The sequence below is a fragment of the Amblyomma americanum genome, chromosome 1 (assembly GCF_052857255.1).
Source record: "Amblyomma americanum isolate KBUSLIRL-KWMA chromosome 1, ASM5285725v1, whole genome shotgun sequence".
Taxonomy (NCBI): Eukaryota; Metazoa; Arthropoda; class Arachnida; order Ixodida; family Ixodidae; genus Amblyomma; species Amblyomma americanum.
This window is the reverse complement of record NC_135497.1, coordinates 516286988-516307990: the sequence shown is the minus strand read 5'-3', so window position 1 is coordinate 516307990 and position 21003 is coordinate 516286988. Positions and strand designations below refer to the sequence as shown.

Sequence of the window (21003 nt, the reverse complement as noted above, 5' to 3'; positions counted from 1 at the left end):
GATGTGTGTGACGAGTGCGGTGCAGTGGAAACACTGGAGCACCTGCGCTCCTTCGCTGAGCTGCGTTCGCCGATGCTCGTCGTGATATGCTCGTAGCCTACGGGGCGCTGGGCATATTTACAGACTCGCTCAAGACGCTATTGTGGCCGCAGGGCATTGCGCGCCCGTGAGTGAACATTGGTGTGTCTCTGTGCATTCTTCGACCAGAAGGGCTTGACGACGCGTCTGTTTCGCGCCTGGTAATGTCACGCAGTGACCGAATGCTCCGCGTGTGCCACCTAAGACGACTAATAGCTGGACGACTCGGAGTAGTGGACGGTTTTAGGCGTTCAATGGAGGCCGGCAGCTCTGGTATGGCTACGTCAAAAGTAATCCCATCGGAGGGCTTTGTAACCGATAAGTCACGCGGAGAAGTAGCGGTGCTGTCATGGTATGGAAAAAACTGACGGGCCACTTGTGCACGACGGCATACCTAACTCCTTATTCCGTAACTTGGAAGCGACGGTTTTGCAAACCCAACTTGATGCTCTTAACGAAGTGTGGCATTCTGGCGTCATGCCGGGAGACTGGAAGCATTCTATTGTGGTTCCAATTCCAATGTCAGGTCAGCCTCCAGTACCTCTCCCGGCCCTTCGTTCCATTTCCCTTACGCCTACCATCTGCAAGCTTTATTATAACATTCTCGCCGCTAGCCTGTCGTGGTGGCTGGAATCCCATGATGTTTACCCAGATTCTCAAAATGGTTTCCCACCACAAATTAGAATAGAGGACTGCCTTGCTACTTTGGCTGCTGACGTGCTTGACCACTATCCGTAGAGACACCTTGTACGAACCGTGATCGCTACAGACATAACAAAGGCATATATGATAAAAACCTTCACTCTGTCGTTCTTTCCTTCCTTAAACTCTTGGTCTCCCTCAGGTTCCTCCTCTCCTTTGACGCCTTTTTAGGAAATCGAACCTTCAGTGTGCGTGTCCACGGAAAGCCCTCTCATAACTTCACTTCCAAAAGAGGAGTGCCCCAGGGCTCCGTTCTCGCCCCTAAATTATTTAATGTGGCTTTTATTCCTCTTGTTTGAGCCCTAGAGACCATCCCTTCTATCTGTGTGCTTGCGTATGCCGATGATATAACCCTGCTGTGCTGTCACCCAGATGCGTCTATCTATCAGCCGGCCCTTCAGCACGCGCTTGATGTATTGACATCTCTCCTCGCACCTCTGGGTCGAACACTCTCTCCTACTAAATCATGTTTCATTCACGATGGAAATGAAGCCGACCTAAGGAAAACTCCCCCTTTAAATTTCACCATACATTATACTCCGATTCCTCAGGTGAAAACAGTTCGTATTCTTGGCCTCCTCCATACATCTCGGGCTGGCACCCCGTGGCTGACAGCCACCCGTAAAACGGCTCACGCTACTCTAGGTCTGATTCGGTTTTTGGGGTTTAACGTCCCAAATCGACTCAGGCTATGAGGGACGCCGTAGTGAAGGGCTCCGGAAATTTCGACCACCTGGGGTTCTTTTGCGTGCACTGACATCGCACAGCACACGGGCCTTTAGAATTTCGCCTCCATCGAAATTCGACCGCCACGGCCGGTATCGAACCCGCGTCTTTCGGGCAGGCACCCGTGCGCCATAACCACTACGCCACCGCGACGGCTCTAGGTCTGATTCGTCGCATAGCTATGTACTCTGGTGGCGCACGTGCTCATACGGCCCGCCAGCTTGTGCGCTCTATCCTACAACAACGGATAGTATATCAGGCACAATTTCAACGCCAAACCCGCCCACAGTGGGACTCCGTTGATGCTATAAATCGTGAGGCTATGCGCGCCATAACATATCGCCCTCGTTTAACACCCATACCTCTGGTACAGGAGTTCGACCAACTTAAACACTCCGTTAACTAATCGATTAACGGGTGGCAAACAGAGCTCGGAAACAGTCTCTTCAACTTCATAATTTGAAGACACTTCCTGCGTGGTCATACTGCCAGCTCGCAGACAATCGCCCCACTGTTTCCTGACGGTATCAGGCAATTACCAGCCTGAAGGGTGCGTATTTTACACGGATGCATCACATACAGCAGAAAGGCGAGGTATTGCTGTGTATAGTCCATCTCATCCGCATCTCAACTCTCGTGCGACGTATGACGCGGATGCGTGCACTCCCCTGCCATTGGAACTTCTAGCCATTTATAATGTCATTGCTTCCCTTGCGCTTGTTCCAAAATTCAATACAGTTCATATTTACACCGACTCCTGCGCCGGCCTTAAACAGCTTAATTCTGTTCGACGCACATTCTAAATTTCACAATCAATTCACGTGCTCTGCGCAAAGTATCCATCTCCTGTGCGCATACATTGTATTCGCGGCCATGCTCACGATCCACATGACATTAAAGCGGATCCTATGACTGATCTCTACACATCAGACGACCCGCCACCTTCAACATTCCCCCAGATTAGTTCCTGTCCCATGTTTCTGATTCCAAAGTTCTGCGCCAGCGAACACGCAATATAATACCTCCGTTTTCGCAACCTGTCTCCCGTAGTCTTACTCGGCAGGAGGAGGTATCCGTGCGCCGGATTCCGGCAGGGACGGCTCTGGCACCATCTGTTCGTCATTGATGGCGTACCAAAGATCTGGAAGCAACTGACGGATGCCCTCCCTGTAGCGCTGCACCGGACAATTGTGATGTGCGGCACTTGATATGGACGTGCCAAGCGACGGCTGCTATCAGAAAACGGCTCCTCAGGGAGGTGGGCCTGCGGTGGAACCACGAACGTGACTACGCGACGTGGACAATGAACAATCGATTCATCAGTAACCTCGCTGACTACCTCAGCGCAACGGGTCTTCACTCCTTCCTTTATCTTTCTATCTCCCACATTCTTTCCCCTTTTTTCAACTTATGCCTCATGGCGCGGTTTTCGCATAACAAAAAAAACCGGGCACCCTACCCCAGCTGTTGTGGGCAAAGTGTTGTGCGAGTGTATTTTTCCTTTATTTTATTATCTCTGCACGCGCGCAACTTGTACAAACATATTGTCATGTAAATACTGTATTTATCATCTCTCCATCTATCCTTTCTTACTTTCCTTCACCTCTATCATTTCACTTCTTCAAACTGCCTGCTATCCTTTATATTCGCTGCCCCAGCTCATGTGCTGCCACCATAGTGATCGACGGAAACGGCGTAGCCTTCGACGTGCTAAGTGATGCCCTCTCCTCTTCTCTCTCGCGGCGGCAGCGCCGCAACCCTAGAGGGATCTGGATGCTTCTGCAAGTGTGACCTCTCCGTGTTCCTAGGGCAGTCAAAGTACCGCTCCCGACTTTTCATTGCTGTGTCCTGTACTGTTTGTTGTGTCAAAAGACCGCTCCCATTCCATAACCGGACTCTCCAGTGTTGTGTCCTCTCACTCCGCTGTCTTCCTAAGAGTGACCTCTCAGTGCATCAAGTGCTGTCAGCAGACCTTTCCCACTCCATAACAGGACAGGCGCTGTGTGGGCAGACGATTATCTATGTCCCTCCTCGGCAGTTTAGTGTTCCTGTGGTGCGGTGTTTTGTGGTGTCGCGGGAAACTCCTCTTGACATCACCACCTCCAGTCCCCATCAATCAAGTCCTACCCACGAAGTACCTTAGGCCCCCGCATGGTGTGTGCCGTGTTGACTTTCTAGGACGCCCCCCTCCCTCTTCTCTTACCCCTCCCCCCGGCTTTGAGCAGTGTTCCCCGCAGAGGGAAGCAGAACATAGAGCCACTCCCCACCTACATTGAATCGACATTGAACGCAGTTTACGCACGGGACAAATGGGTTCGCGCGCCTGGCGCGAAGAGGAGAAGGAAATTGTGTAGTTATTGCTGCGTGTACGTGCGGGCCTGCCTTAGCGCCAAGAACGAACAGACGCGTTCCGCGCCTATAAGTGAGGGGCGTTGACCGCGGTCTGTCAGCCAGAGCAGCACTGGCCCGAGCCGCCGTTTAAGCTTCAGAGAAGTGCGCTCGCTCGACACCACTCGCCAAGCCACGGACCAGCGAGGCAGCGTGCGCCAACTTGCGGGACGGCCCCGTTGTGCTCCTCAGGTCGTCGGACTGTTGCAGTTCCCGGTGAACAAACTGTTTTATATTTGTCTCTCTCCTGTGTAAGTGCACTTTAGGTGCATAGTTTTTGTTGTATTGTAATCTCTCTCGAGTGTTACTTTGCACGAGTTGCATTGTATTGTAAATCACTTTGTATGTGCTCGTACGAGTGGTTGTGAAATCCTCTGTATCGTCTCTTTTGCTGTATAAACTTGGTTTTGATATGTGAACCATTGGCTCCATGCCATCATCTGGCTTCCGACCAGCCAAAGCAGGGGAAAAACGACCACCCGCCTTGTGATTTGGTAGCTGGCCTCGGGCTGAGCTTCCCATGCTAAGTTGAGCGCATCTTCTTTGTGACCGAGATGGCTACCCCCACACGCTCTAAGGGTGTCTGGGAGAGCAGGCTAAAGTGCGCGAAAAGGTGACACAGGAGTAGGCAAGCACAGCTGTGGGCGGCAGAAGATTAGGTTGAAAGATGAGTTAACGAAGTTTGCTGTGATATAGTGGTCGCAGCTGGCAGAGGACATATGTTGGAAAGGACTTATAAAAAGAAAGAATGGAAGTACCCTGCCGATGGCAGAGGACATGTTTAATTGCAGTGGCATGGTAGAGGCGTTTATCCTGCAATGGACGTAGGCTCCTGCTGCTGCTGATGGTCGCGAACGGCGCATGGCAAACATAGAGGCGTGAAACGCATGTTAAAAACAAACGCAGGATTAACTTTCTCGGCCACTTCAACACGGTGCCAGGAGGTGGGGTGCGAAGGGAAGCGGTGTGAAAAGAAAGCACACTGGATAGTTGAAGCATACGGACTGAAAACAAAGAAATTTTAAAAATGACGTTAATAATGACGGATATTTAGTTGGCTTAGTGCGCAAAAATTGCCGCTGTGTTCAAATACCCGTTGCGAGAACGGGGACGCAATGATATCATCACCTCTTCTGGAACCATAGGCCGCGGCATCCCCACCGCCACACGTACCTCAAAAAGGGAATGAAGTTCCCAGTACTGATCCAGGGAGCCAGTTACTCATTTCCTTTTCTCAGAATCAACACATTCTAAAGTTTCCGATTGCTTTTAAAAAACGAAAGGTGCATAACTACCTCAATTAGTCATTGGACCGTAATGTGTGTTTACATTTTGAGCTTAAAACAATTTCATTTTATTTAAGAGTTTAATGGAAAGGTTTGGGAGAGCTTCAATGATGAAAATGAAAAACATATTCTGCTTGGATGATGTGAAAAAACCTGTTGAGTATTCTGAGTCGTAGCTTCTGTGCTGAATACTGATTCATGCGGTACTTAAATGCCCACTAGACAGCCCGGTCGCTCTGTTCGCTATGGAAAACATTGTTGTTAGTCATTCAAAAATGCTTATGGTACTAGATTAACTGGCTCACCTTACATGCTTAGCTAACCGTCTACTTGTGAATGCCAGTGTATCCGGCAACCTTGGCATGTGTACATAAGTAAATGATGATGATGAAAAAAATTTTTTTGCACCCGTCAAGGATTCAGACGGCGATGAAGACTTGAATCTCGACCGCCGTCATCTTCCTCCACTTTCAGTAGGCTGGAATCTCTTGGTATTCAGTGGTGTCCAGGGCGAGACGGATGCCTTTTTTGTTCTTCTTGTGGATCATGTCTGCAATTTCATTGTGTTGTTTACACCTCGTGTCTTCGATCGCCGGTTGCCATCTGCTTAGTGCTAGAGGGTTGGGAAAAACCCCTGCCTGTAACTTTCTTCCTATGATCTCTTCCTCTTTGCTGAGGCCCTTGCAAGCTCCAGGTAGCCTCTGTCTTCCTAAACTGTAATGACTCAGAATATCTTCGTACGTGCTCAGCTCCTCGTCCGTCTGAAGGGGCTCTCTTCTCTGGTCGACGAGACCGCACTGCGACACCGGTGTGTGAGTCATCGGTCCAGTCCGTGCGCGGTCTCGCTTCCTCAGAGGCGCTCGTTGGCCGGCGTGCAGACTTGGTTAATTAGCTCTGCCGGTACCGTGCCTGCGGTCAGAATTTTGAATGCTTCGGCAGGTACCCTGCCTGCGTTGCAGTTGCGGATGCCTGATTTGGAATCTCTTATAATCAACCTGACATTCCGTTGAGTTAGGGCCAACGCAATATCTACCTCCTCAGCCGCTGTTGCGTGCGCCTGTCGAATGCTGCAGTACGAGAACCGGTCTCCGCCCTCACTGGTTGCTAGGGTTACGAAACCCCCGTCCCGCCTTCCTATCCTGCCGGGTTCGTTTAAACCACTTCCTGTCTGTTGGCTAGTTTTTTTCTGTTGAGCTTTCGCTCTGTCCTTACGACTACTCCCATGGTGTGCCGGGTGCATGTGCCCTGGGAGTAGTGGGAATCTGATTTTGTTCTTTATGTCTGTTGGGATTTTATCAGTGTGTATAAGCCGCGCTCGAGGGTCGAAGCCTAGTACATGTGTAAATAAATACTTTCTAATCAGGTAATGGCTTCTGCCGATGGTATAACCCTTTACTTGAGGAACGAAGACAGTCTGATGCGGTGCTTTTAGCTTTTCGATGATTACAGCAGGGTGTCTGGCGCTGCACCCAATTATGCTAAGAGCAAGCACCTCGTTATAGGCTGGCCTAATGCGTGCCTCAGCGGTCATATACGCATCACGCGCAGTGCGAACAAGCATTCTTGGATTAGAGTGAATGCTTATGGTGTGACATATTTAGTATGAGACATCATACTTGACGAGGTTCGAAGCAGGATCACGATCGCTTGAGAATTTGATCTGCTGTTGCCTGGAGCGGCGATGTTTCGCTCGCACGGTTTTTAGCGGCCGCGTATGGTATGTGGGGCACATCACACAGCCTCCTCTGGTGTTTTGTCGCGAAATGCAATCTTTGCTGAGTTCATTTTTGCGAGGAGGCCGCACAGAGCTGAGTTGCCGCACGGCGCTCGGGCAGCCACGTTAGAGAGGGGGGTTCGCCTTACCTTCTGTGTCCTTCTGCTGCCGGCTCCTACCTCCCCGTTACATTCTCCGTTTGTTGCGGAGGGATGATTTCCCGGCACCTGTACTGGCATCGTATTTCTTAAGCATGGCCTCAGGGAATCCATCTCTGATGCACCAATAAATCAGGGTCGGCAGGCGTTCCGTATGGATGCCTGTATTCTACGCAACGGCGGTGGCTTTCCATCGGCAAGACCGTCGTGTCAGTCCCGACTTAGATGTTGAAGCAAGCCGAGTAGTGGAGTCCATGGGCGCGTTGTTTCTACCTCTGGTGCCTCCAGAACGCTCATGACGGGCGGCGTCCCTTTCAGGGTTGTCCCTAACAGCGGCGTTCCTTCCGGGACACTTCCATAACTGCATGTGGCGCTTGAAATGAGGAGCTTTGCCTACGCCTGACCGCCTTGAACGCTGGGGTGTTGTGCGGACAGCGCAGTGTGCTAACTGCCCTCTCCAAGAATCCAAAAGCCACGTGGTACAAGAATTCGTTGTGGCCCGTGTTTTTTCGAGGGCGGTGCATGCCGGATTTTCAGGTCTGGGAGTGGGACGATTTTTAGCGAGCAGTCGTTGTCCTCGTGTCCACTTTGCGGGTCTGGAGCTAGTTGCTGGTTCTTTAGCTCTCTGGCGCAATCGTTGTGAGGCCGTTGCGTGTTGCGCCAGAACGCAGTCGCCGTGCTCTTTTTCCGATCATAGGGTGCCTTCGTAGGGAGCTCTTGAGCTTCCTTTCAGAAGAGCTGTTTTTTTCTTGGGGAGGAAGATTTCCTTCGCCAGTGGTCCTGCCCTGTCGTGTCCGTTGCGGGCGGGCGCGCAAGGATCGTGTTTCGGCCGGGTTGGTTCATGTAGCCGGCTTGCAATGCTTGTTTCATGTCGATTATTACAATCGTGCGGTGGACATCAACAACACATCCATTCACTTTTATTCACTGTATGGATAACCATCCATTCGCCCAAAACACATTACAGATGCTTTTCTTTTTAGTCGCTGCATATGCTTTCATTCTTACTACGCATTCATTCTACATACCTTTATGCATATCAGTGCTCGGTTCATTGTGCCTTTTTTTATATAATCATGACTGGCGACTAGTTTGTAAATAGTGACCCTCTTTGCGCTGTACTTGTGTGATGTGTTTTCTGTCTTGCGTCTGGTTACCGTTCGTTGTAATGTCAATGTCAATGTAGTTGTCGGCGCTAAATAAACTTTTTGTAACCAGCGTGGAACTCACGTGGCAAACAAACTTGGAACTAACTTTCTCGGCCACTTCAATATTCTGCGGGGAGGTGGGGTGTGACGGTGAAACAAATCAAAGTGAAAAATGACGTTAGTAATGCCAGATAATTACTTGGCTTAATGGGCGAAAATCTCGCCGCTATCAAAAACCCGTTGCGGAAACGGGCACAGAAATGACGTCATCACCCATCCTGGAACAAAAATGAGCCGACGCTGAGGCAGCTATCGAATATCGAGCGATCACACAATCAACATAGGCCGCCGGTTAGAATCCCTGCTGCGAGCTAGACTGTCACTAGTAAGTTTATGTCGCACGAAACTCGAAATCGTGAGCCACCACCCGGAACACTTAGCGACAAACGGTTGAGCCGCGATGCTCATACGAAGACTCGTAGAGACGTAATTAGGGGTATGTAGGTTGCTAGTTCAAATTCCTGTCGCGAGCTATAACTCTAAGGCTTCTAGTAAGCTTATGCTGCGCAAAAACGCTGAATCGTATGAAGCCATGCGGAGCATTCTGCGGCAAGTGGTTTGCCCACATATGTTACACGATGGTCAGGACTGTGTAGCCCGAGCTTGATGCCTGCCGGACCGGGATATATACCATACCGGATCGACGCAACTTAGCCCCGACTTATGGTGCTTGAACATAACGCTGCCACTGTTATTAAGAGAGACTGAAGCACTTTTTGCTAAAATCGGGCTTGCGGCGGCACCTTACAGTTTTTTGATGCTGCAGACTCGAACATCGATCTGAAATTGGGTAAAAACAAGCGCTACCCAGGCAGCACAACAGCATGGGGGAACATCGGGCGATCATTGGCAAAAATTGGCATGAACGTCGGTCCTACATTTATCATTTGAGCAAAGCGCTTCCAATTTGACACATTGGCCCCACTTTCCGGCCAGTTTTGGGCCAACGTTCGGCTTATCGAGGGGCCTACGGAGGCCTGGCGTTCGTTCTGCGACATGGACCAGTAATGGCCTCGGATTGACTTCCCAGCTTTGGGACACTGGCATCCAGATATCGTACGTTTGTATCCAGCTCTCAAACATTAATAGCCAGCTTTCCAACACTGGTATCCTGCTTTCGAAAATTGGCACACGCAACATAGCCCACTGCCGAATGACTGGAACTGTGGATTTACCACTCAACGTAGCAAATATTCATGAATGAGGGTGCCTAAGAATTCAGGAAAAAGACCGGTTTATGGGATCGAATTACAAGGATCACACTTCTAGCGCACGCAGAATGGCTTGCGCTAATACCAGTCATCCTGGAAATTAAAGGAAAGGAGGACCCAAGAGAATGGTGGCAGAGGCTGTAGGAAAATAATTCTTTTCAAGTTTGCTGCCTGCCGATGATTTAGGTTGGACAACACAACTCGGCAAGCTGCTGTAGCACGGCTATGACATCCATAAAGTGCTTAATGGATCTGTCCTCCTGTGAACTGATCAGTCATATCTGAAGTAATCCTTGCAGTGCTCTTGCGAGAGGACTCTTCCACTGCACTCAGATTCCGCGTCCTGCTCTTGCACGACGACCTCACAATGCGTCGAGCCTGCAAAGAGAGGCATGATGTTATGATTAACCTAAATATGGCAGTCACAGGACAAAAACAGAAATGATTAAATAAAACTGAATTTTGTGGGGCAAAGTCGGCGTGAAAGCACTCGACACACATTTTACAGAATAATTTGTAACAACTAGCACCGCATTTTCGCACAAGGTGAAATTTGATTAGCTTTGTACCAATTTGGTGATTTTTAGTTTTTTTGTGTGTATTTATTTATTTACAGAATACTCCAGACCGAATCGGTCCAAGCAGGAGAGGGTATATATTTATTAGTAAGCACTATGCCTTGGAATCAGCAACAATGGTGAAGTTACAATTTACAACAAGAAAAATAATAACATACATAAACAAGGTTATAAAGCAAATACACTTTGTGAAAGTACATGCCAAAACACAGGCGCATAGACAAAGAAGCACACTATGCACTGTTAATAAATAATCTTCATTTCTAACCGTACAGTCAGATGTATAGGCTCTCAAAACGTTGAAAGGAGAGGTGAATCATGAGGCAGGGAATTCCAGTCAGATATTGTTTTCATGAAAAATGAATATTTGTAGAAGTTCGTGCGGGCAAATATTGGCTTGCTACTGTGACTATGTTTGTGTTGTGAAGGTCTGGTTGTGTCCCTTTCGAAGTAGTCCTGTGGCTGAATACCTAGCTTTATAAAATAAAGAGTTAAAAAAATGCAGCCGGCCAGCGTTTCTTCTTCCAGCCAATGGCTCCAGGGCCACCTGATGTAACATGGCGGACGGAGAGTCCCTTCGCTTATACCGGTTATATACGAACCTTACTGCTAATCTCTGGATTTTTCAAGTTTTTCAATGTTGATTGTGGTGTGTGGGTCCCATACTATGCTGGCGTATTCAAGAGTTGGTCTAACAATTGGTTTGTACGCTTGAAGTCTAAGTCCGCTTGAAGAATTGCTTAATTTATGTTTTAAGAAGCCTAGATTTTCCCTTGCAGAGGAGGATATGTTAGAAATATAGGATGACCATTTAAGATCAGATGTTAAAGTTATGCGCAGGTGTCTGTATTCTTGCACTTGACTAATTATGTTATCCCCTATGCCATACGTAAATTTCACTTTTTTTATCTTGTTCGTAGCGCATAAATAAACGGTTTTGTCATAATTAATTGTCATATCCCACTTTTTACACCAGTCTACAAGAAGCGGCAGGATCGAATTCAGGACAAGTTGATCGGATACAGAATGAATGCTTTTGATAATAATGCAGCCATCGGCGAATAACCTGGCCGACGTGTTTAGTTCCAAAACGCCTAAAGGGTCATTAATGTAAATATAAATAAAACCGGCCCGAAGACTGAACCCTGAGGAACACCTGAAAGAACATCTAGGAAGCGGGAGCAGCTGCGATCAATTTCCGCATATTGTTTTATATTTTCTAAATATGACATAACCCAAGCAATGATATAGGAAGGGATACCTATTTCTTTCACTTTAGATAATAATTTAGAGTAGAGAACCCTATCAAACGCCTTGGAGAAATCCATAAGAATTATATGTACCTGACCGCCACTATCGAGAGTTTTTGTTAGATTATGTATGGTAACAATTAGTTGCATAGTAGTGGAAAAATGTTGCCGGAAGCCATGTTGCCTGTTGCTAATTATTTCATTCTTGTCTAAAAAACTGTTAAGGAATTTGCGTATACTATGTTCGATTAATTTGCAAGGAATAGAAGGGGAGAGATATTAGGCGGTAATTATTGATTTTCGATGGATTTCCGTTCTTTAATACGGGCACAACACGCGCAACACGCAGTCATGGGGTACGACGCCTGACTCTACAGATTTTTGAAAGATTACGACGAGAAACCTTGGCAAAATTTCTGCACACCTTTTTAGGAATGCTGCTGGAATATTATCAGGGCCGGCTGACTTTTTCGGATCCAATCGCAATAGATGTTCGGTAACACATTCCAAAGAGATAGTAATGTTGCTTGTGCCATCGCTGACTGACGTGTTATCAATCCTCGCATAAGGTATGAAAAATACGCTTTGAAATGGAGATTGAACCTGTCTGCCATTTCCTTTTTGTCAATGACAACTTCTCCGTCAACCGTTACTTGCTCTAACTTTTAATTGTCCTTATTCGACAGGTACTGCCAGAATTTTTGAGGATTCTCTGTTGCAAAACGACCAAGTGTCTCGGAAAAATACCTGTCTCTTGCTTTTTGCAACCCATGCCTGAGGGAGGCGCTTAATTTCGTAATTACTGACGCATTTTTATTATTTTTCTTCCTGCAGCGCTTGATTTTTCGTTTAAATTTAATTCGTTCTCGGGTTAACCAAGGGTTTGTTCTACCTAGTTTATTTTTTCTGGTACAAAGTTTCGTACGCTGTAATCGCAGAGGTATTTAAACCTCGACCACAACGCATTTACGTTATCCTCACAAAACGATGACAGGGCATCTTCCAGAATATCATAATACGTGGGTTGTCTGCGGCGTCAAAATGCTTCACAGTTTGTAATTTTGGCATGCACGTTCCCAGTTGGCGTGGGAGCATGCAGGTAAAATTTACTAGTTTGTGGTCGAAAATGCCCTAGGAAACTTCAGTAATGCAATTTTTTATGCCTGTAGAACATAAAGTGAGGTCTAGAATTGAAGAAGCTGAACTAGTTACGCGTGTAGGAGAGTGTACAGTCCGGACTAGATCATACGCCAACAATATATCAAGTAATACCTCTGAACTACGCGCATCGGGGGGACTAAACTTCTTGGTGCCCCAATCAATATGGGGAAGATTAATGTCACCTGCAATTATAATATTCTGATTTGAAAACTTTTCTAGGTAATCATATAATTCCAGTAGATATTCTGGTCCCGTCCCGCGAGGCCTATAGATTCCAACAATAGTTATTTGGTTGCATGAGAACATCAGCCTACACGAAACGCTTTCATTATAAGTGGAAGCATCGGGCAAAAAGAAAGAAGACAAGCCAGCTCTCCCGAGAATCACAACACCGCCACCCCTCGTGGCGCGGTCCTTTCTGAAGCATGTGTATGAAGGCGGTACGGCGCAGCTATCAGGAATGTTGGCATGAAGCCAAGTTTCAGATATAATCGCCACGTGTGGATTATAGGAGAGTAATAAGTGTTCTAGTCAGTTTTGCTTGTTGCACAAACTTTGCGCATTCAGACATATTAGTCGAAGTGGTTTTTCCGCAATGCGTAAGGTGGCATCTCTTCGTCAATCTTGGGACGTGTGGGCAGCTTTGTGCAGAAATACCCTGCAGTTGTTCTGCTCGTCCCACGCATAAATGTTACCCTTTACATGCAGTTTGTTGTAGACGAGCTTTATTTTGTCACCGGGGCATTTTTCGCTTTAATAAGATTGCCAAAGCAGTTTCCTTATATTTAAAGTTGCCTGCAAGTAGTCGTCAGTTAGTGACTCTCCGCAGTCCTACAGCATGTGGCCATTCGTAAGCATGGCTATTTTTTCGTTATAGTAGTAGAGCAGAAGAATAACAGGCCTTGGTTGATTATCGCGTTTTTTGCCAATTCTGTGTATACGTTCCAGAGAGTCAATATCCACTCCTAGTTTGTCCTTGAAAATGTCTTGAAAGAATTTTTTTTTCACGATCAGACTGAGTTTCTCTAGCAACTGCCTTTATTTCGAACACTACTAAGTAATTCCTACGGCTGCGGTCCTCATAATCTATGCGTTATTTTTCCTGTGCAGCCAGAACATTCTGTAAGCGCTGTACTGTTGCGCCGCTTTGCACCTCCAGTAAGATATTCAATGTAAAGAAAACAAAGTACTGTGATATTGAAGCGAAATTAAGGTATTATTTTGTTTTGATGTGATAACTACGTATCTCTAAACTGAAAGCGCATTTTTTATTCGGGTAAAGATGCACAGGTTGTAGCATCTTCGCCAAATAGAGTTGAAACAACAGTTTTGAACAAAGCTTGTTTTTTAATGGGGTTCAAAATAAACACGCTGAATGAAAAAAACTCGCAAGACATTTTTTTTTAAATGCAGCAGTTTATCTCAGTCGCTTCCATTGCATGTAATACAGATTCGAAATTGACTTAAAAACCACACAGAGCACCCGTCTGACAGTCAAGAGTAATGCCTTTTTTTTTCAGTAAGAGATAACTTGGCGAAATCTTTAACCATAAATTGTGGATTTTCTATTGCACCTTCAAGTGTGTTAGCCAAAGAGAAACAGCGTGGAAGTAGTACACATATCCTTACCGCCAGGTCTGTAGTGGAACACAAAACAGTTTTGATTCCTATCCTGCATAAGCTGTACATGACAAACGTATTCCCAAATGCATCGGATATCAGGTCACATGAATTAAAGCCTGCTGTTCAACAAAGTTATGAATGTTTGGTGAATTCATTGCACCAAAGACGAAAAATAAAATTCTTACCATTCGGGCAGATGTGCACTGCGCACGACGTCAAGCCAGACATTTGGCAATGAGAGTATGTACACAAAAATCGTCCTCGTGCTTTGTCTCGTTCTCTGTTCCTAACGGAAAAATTAAAGCCGCATGTAGTAAAAGCAACACTTACTCCCAAAGTCACATTCATTTCCGAACGTATCTCAAGATAAAATATTTGTAGTACTTAGAAATAAGATATTGCAGGCCAGGGTAGCGAACCGCGTCGGAGCTCTCATATAGTATCAGATGTGGGTTTTCGCTTGTTCGCTTGCGCAGACTACGAACGGAGCCAGCGGGAGTGTGCATGCTCTTTCGTCGCGCTGGTTGTACGGTTGGGCGCCGCCGTGCCAGACAAGGCAAGACTCGTCAAGTGAAGAATGTGTCGTGGCGATGCATAGCGCTGTGACTAATGAGAGGGAAGACAATGGTGATGGGGGAATGAGGGGGTGGTGGCTGCAGGGGGAGAGCCATTTTTTTACACAACTTTCGTGGTCGCAAAAAAAGTTTCCAGCTGAAACGTAGAGGAAAGATGTTAGGGGGGGAGGGGGCACGAACGGCGCAGGTGTGGCTGCGCACGGGAGAAACAGCCAGGAGAAAGTGAGTAAAAAAAAAAGCGGTTCGCAGAGTAGAGGTTAGCACGCTGCCTTGTAAAGGGCAAGTCCAGGAGAAGAGTTTGGGAGATACGAGACTTCAAAGAGAGGGGACGGGGGCCGAAACATGTGAAAGAGGTTCGGAATTCTCGGAGTACTAGTCATAAGCGGTTTTGAAGGCAAGGGTGTGGAAAACGCGGAAGCGTCAAAGTATTCTTGCAAAGCCGCAGGAGAAGCATCATAAAACAATAAATAAAATATGCAAGCAAAATTCGCATAGAGAACACGTGGCAAACAAGCTAGGTTAACATGCGACTAACACCATTTGCCAGTAGATTTATTCGCTGGTCGTCGAAAAATCCTCCAACTTTTTGTTGGTGTGGAAATTTCATGCAAAAAGCTAAAACAAACAAAACCGAGTTGAATTGTGCCTCGAAACTATTTCCGATGCTTTTCATCAATAAAGGCAATAGCAACAGCTACAGGTCTCAGTGCAAATTACGCAACAGAACAATAAAATTCACTATAAACAACATTTTGAAACATTACGATCTGCAAAAGAGGAAGGAAAAAGCAAATCGAAAAACACAGGGCAAAGCGCGATCACAAGGAAGGACGTACGGAAGCGTAGGAATCTCTTACCGCGTGATCGCGTGCGTTTATCAAGCGGTGGCCTAATATTTCACGCGTGCGCAACTTATAGTTTTAAATTACGAGGCCACTGCTTCGTTTCTAGACGTTGCCGTAATTACGTACGAAGTCGGCTTTGAACTAAGTTATTACGTTTGATTTAGGATCTCCATTAAGCAGACACCCACTGCGCAGAGTGGCAATGAATTTTCTAGTGTGAAGCAAAAAAGCGCTTTTTTATTAAAAAAGTTTATGAAATGAAAGTAATAAGATTTTTTTAGAAGGAAGCCCTCTTTTGCTAGTTTTCAGATACTCGCGCAAGTAGAGATTGCAAAAACGCTTTCAGATACATGAATTCCATAAAAATAGGCGGGTTATTATTCCCAGAAATTGGACAAAGGCGACAGCGTGAGCTCTGTATGCGCGCTTCTAAAAGAAAGTATATATTTTTTATTGGTGCATGGCTAAGCCATATATAGTTACACGAATCATTACAAACGGGTCATGCCAACGCGCATTCGTAATTTACTAAAAGCACGAGACATTCTAAAGGGAATTTTAGTGCTTAGTTGCAGCGAGCGGACAGAACAAATGTCGACGGTAGCAGCACCATTGCTATACAGTGGGCGAATGCGTTTGGAATGCTTTCGAATGCGTTTCGAAATTGTTGCGAAGCACCTTAGACCTCAACTGGTCAGCGACGGAGCTCGCGGCAGACGTCGCCGTGCCGCGCCTTGAAATCGTCGACATATACTCCTCCTTTAGTTTCTCCTGTACGAGAGCTCTTTCTGGCTGGCGCGATCTGCCGACAGCTTCGGTTTCATGGAGCTTTTTTTTTTTCATACCTATCGTCTATCTCCGACTGCGCAGTCGGAAAATATTTCTTGTTTATTCAACTTCACGCATATACTGTGAAAGTATTGGGTAAGAAAAAGACGAATAAACTTCAAATTTTGGAATTGGCACAAGCCCAGCCCAGGAGATCGAACAAGCTTTAGCGCGTTCGAAAATTGTAAACTTCCGAGATTGTACTGGACAATAAAATCAATCTTATACTCTGTATAATGGATGGTACAACGTTCACCAACATCTGCCACATAGTTTCGGCACTGGCTAAGGGGTGGCAAGCCAAGGTCTATATAGCCAGGTTTCGAAAATGATTTAGGCAATTCTGGCAAAGACTGGGAGAGCTCTGGCTAACATGGTCCCCGATAGGCAGATTTCGAAATGGCTTAGCCAATGCTGGCAAAAAGGGTGGGAGAACTCTGGCTAACATAGCCCAGTATAGGCGTGATTTGATAATGGCACAGCCAATATCAGGTGCCCATTGACAACTCTGGGCATAATTAGGGCCACGCTTTGCCAGTGGATTTCTAATATTGGTCAGCTGTCATGTGCTACCTGGGTAATTCTCGTTTTTAGCAGAAATATGTAGCCGGTGCCTCGAGGCACATCGCGGGTCGCGCCGCCGCCTCTGATTGGCCAAGAAGACGTGACGACATTTCGAGGACCGGTGAAGCTGCCGATATATATCCAGTGCTGCGTAGGCTGCGTTACGTGCTGACTGCAGCTCTTCGCGGTGTTGTAAAAGTGATTATAGGACACTTTTGACACTCCTGTGAACATCGGGGTGTCACTGTATGTGTTCGTACCGGTGGCGCACACAAACGACGGAATATCTCTTTTGCGGGGAGCGAAGACCAGCCGGAAGACCAGCGAAGACCTACCGGCGTTGGAAACTTGCTCTGCTACGCAGTACGTCAATTTCCGAATTTGCATGTCCTTATTGGCAGAAACTGGACGACTGTCCGATAACTTTGACGCGATCAGACGCTTCTCACAATGCCTTTCTGTTTCGAGGAAGATTTGGAAGGTCGTGATGGCGCTTGTCGTGCATAGAAACCACTAAACCCGACTGTGTTTGGTTTCGCTTGCCCGGCGGTGTGTTCTCGATCGTGTCAGGGCATGGTGTGAAAAGACCGGCGGCCACATTTCTCTCGCCTGGTAGTAGCACCAAGTACAAGCGCTGCATGAAGTAGAAAGTATTATGTTGGTGCACAGTTAAGTGCTTGTGCATGAGCCAAGAGCGTTCGTCTGCTGCGATGCGAATCGCAGTATTGCTTTGGTTAAGCTGGAGAACGGCAGTCATACCCGAAGCTTGACGCAACGGAAAGGCGAGTTCGCTATAGCTCACGTGTACTGCGCTAAGACTCGCAGCCATCGGTAGAATCCTCCCTTTCGATAGGAGCTGTCCACAGTGCTCTCGCTGTGCCTACGCCGGCCGGCACCATTCGCGAATAAGCTTTCGATTCGTGTCCGATGCCGGTACGCGATTTTTTCGCATGTGGGGTGGCACTCAGTTGTGGATAGCCGTATTTTCGCTGTGGCTGTAATAATACTCGTTCATAGCCGGTGTTTGTATGCATGCACAGCATAGAAGATGTTTATTTAGTGCGGCTGCACTTATTATCAAGTGCCAGAAATCGCTAGGAGAGACCTGCTATTTGCGGCTGCTGCGAAATTAATAATAACCTGTGGACAGCAATTCTACAAGTTTCCACTGCACAGTAGAAAAAAAAGCAAATCAGTGAGAAATTTGAATCAACCTTGGGGAAAATCCTGACACTTTTCATTTACAGGCTATAGCGAACTGCTGCGTACTTGCTGTTTGGCTCATCCCAAACAAATGAGAAACAGTCGACGCTGCCTACCGGGTTGTCTCCTGGATATAGTCTGAGAAAAGCACATTTTTGCGGTGTTTCTACAGAGGTGTGTGTTGTTTTCAGTGCTGGATGTTTTCGCAAAGTGAGAGCAAAAAAAGTGCTGTTTTCAGTGAAGACTAATACAAATTATCAGGGTCCGCCGAGTTCTGGCAGGTTTTCTGGCAATCAGTGTGCAGGAACCTGGCACTAATTTGAGTGACGTGAAGAAACCACATTTCAAGAACCCAGAATTTTATTCCACTTTGTAGTCAGGAATAAGTGTTTTTGGTCCTTTAAAAATGTTAGTAAGGTGCAATAATTTGTGAAGATTAGCAGAATATCTGATACCATTTATCGAGGTTGCAAAAGAAAATTGTGTCCGAATACCAACCGGCAAGCTAAAACAGCTGGGATTTCACGGCTTTTAACTTCTGTCAATGACCATTGCCATTGATAAGTCATGTACAAGCTGGCCGAGCTTTCTTCTGCTATAGGTAGTCGTTAACAGCCTCCTGGCATCCAACATTACAGTGACGGCTTGTGATTATCCACTACACCAGCAACAACAAAACAGTTAGGCACATGTTGAACCAATATCAAGTTTCATTTTATTACACTGAATAGTTATACTGTGGCATTTATTGCCGCCGGTGTCGAGCAAGTATGTCGGAGTTAACAAAACTTCATTCATTTACAGGGAGTTGATGATGCTGCCCAAAAATCCTGGATCACATGTAGCGCTCTCTAGTATGAAAGAAAAAATAAGGCAGTTACGATGAACTAACACCAATTTGCTAGATGCAGCTGCAGGGATTAAACAAGTTGTAGATTCTAGAGATGAGTGACTTTGCAAATTCACTTCAAATAAGATTTTATATCCCCTTAATTGTTTTTTTAATCTTACGCATAAATACAAACAGAAGGCTCCATGCAGTAACTATACGCTAGCAGCATGTGCATGCATGCACAGTAGACACTTCCTCACAGAACTGAAATAAGAGAGAAGGTAGCAAGCTAAGAAGAGCAAGCTAAAGCAACAGAACTCAAATCATATCAGAATTGCTAGTGCGAATTACATATACAATGAATTAAACACTGTCACAGAAAAATGAAAAACATGTTGGAAGTCTGTTGCCAATGCAAAACCTACTTGTGTAAAGTACCATAAAGCACCTTCTGAAGATCTGTAATTGTAGCGAAACTTTCCTTTGTTGTCTGCTCTGCCATCAAGCTGTCTCTCTAGTATGGCACTGGATTCAGGTAGTGTGTCTGTATGCAGTTAATGCGTGGTTATATGGTGGGACATAGACATCCAACACTAGATACAATGCTGGATACAATATTTTTCAAAAAAAGTTTGTGAAAAATTGAGCCACTTCCACAGTCTGGTGAAAACTGCCGAAGTCGAGGGCCGGCACACTTAACTCCTATTTACAAATGTGCCTTGTGTCGCATTCTGCACCATGATGGCCCTTCCAATCAATAAGGCACGAAAAAATGCAACTACATGTTTACCGCAGAAGTGCAGAGCAGAAAGTTACCATGAAAATTTTTTGTTTTCTGCTTACCAAACAAGTATTTCAGAAAGCACTTAGGAAAACGACTGAAGTCTTCTATTCTGAGAACCTTTATATTGTAGAGAAATCCAGAAGCATAAAGCTTTTAAGAGTATATAGGTACTGTCGTATAGTTTATGGTGTGTTAACCACAGTCTAACAAAATTGCCGATTGGTCTAGTTGGTAGGACGTGATTTGCGCGGAAACAGACGTGGCCATGAAAAGAAAACACACTGACGACCAGAGGGGAGCTGACTAACAAGACTTTACTTTCGTGGAAAACACCGAACAATATATGCCACAAACCACGTGACACTCAGGGGGCAAAAGATTACAACCTAATATACAGCCATCAAAGGGCGGTCAACACATGTATGAACCAGAATGAACGAACAAAAAAAAGAAAAAAGAACCGCAAAACTTTATGAAGCAAGCAAGAAACCAGGAAAAACAGCGTGCCAAACAACATCGTGGCCAAAGGGTGGTGTCAAGAACACTTTAACAGCAACAACGAGCGAGCCTATAAGTGTTCAAGAAAGCGAAGCAAAAGCAGAGTCACAAACCTAAAATCAGATAAAACGTCATACAACCCTATCCATGCCACAAAAAGCTAAAAACTAACGAATACAACATAAAATGTAGCACAAACTTGCCAACGCTAATAAGATAAGAGGTAAAAAACAATCCACATGTAAATCAATTTGGACGAATATAACTTATGAGAGAATAAACGCGTTGCAATCATACCGTACCTTCACAAGATGTCCCACAACGTAAGAAATATAGCAGGGCGGTGCAACGCCCAGGTCGTCTTTTCCGCAAGCTTTCGAGTATATGTGTCTTGAAGAACAAGGCAAGAGAGGCGACCTGCGCTACGAGACACAGGAGATGGTACACACACTGCCGGACTGGGGTTGTCTATCAGATAACCCTAACGTGCGGTAGTGTGTACATAGGCCACATAGGAAGATGCTTTTATGTCAGGGCCAGGGAGCACTTCCTGAGCGTAGATAGAGGGCCTGGAGGTAATCTCGCAGACCACTGCAACCAGCCTCGGCACAAGTGTATACCCATATTAGAGGATACAATGTTCCTAGCAACATAAAAAAAAACATAATGATAGGTCATTGAGGCCTACTTCATTGCTAAGGCAGGGGACAGTTGCCCCCTCAATTTCACTGCACGAGAAAGAAATGCGCTTACTTGACCATGCTATATATTCCTGATTTTGCATGTTCGAT

The 21003-nt window shown here is 46.1% G+C and overlaps 1 long non-coding RNA gene across 1 annotated transcript; it reads right to left on the bottom strand.

The window, feature by feature from the left end:
- Nucleotides 1-9533: 9533 nt before the first annotated feature.
- Nucleotides 9534-14605, bottom strand: LOC144106988 (uncharacterized). The gene is made up of 3 exons (XR_013309177.1): nt 14468-14605; nt 14269-14369; nt 9534-9849 (listed from the first exon to the last, which is right to left on the bottom strand). It is a non-coding gene; the product is annotated as an uncharacterized LOC144106988 (long non-coding RNA).
- Between the last annotated feature and the right edge of the window lie 6398 nt (nt 14606-21003).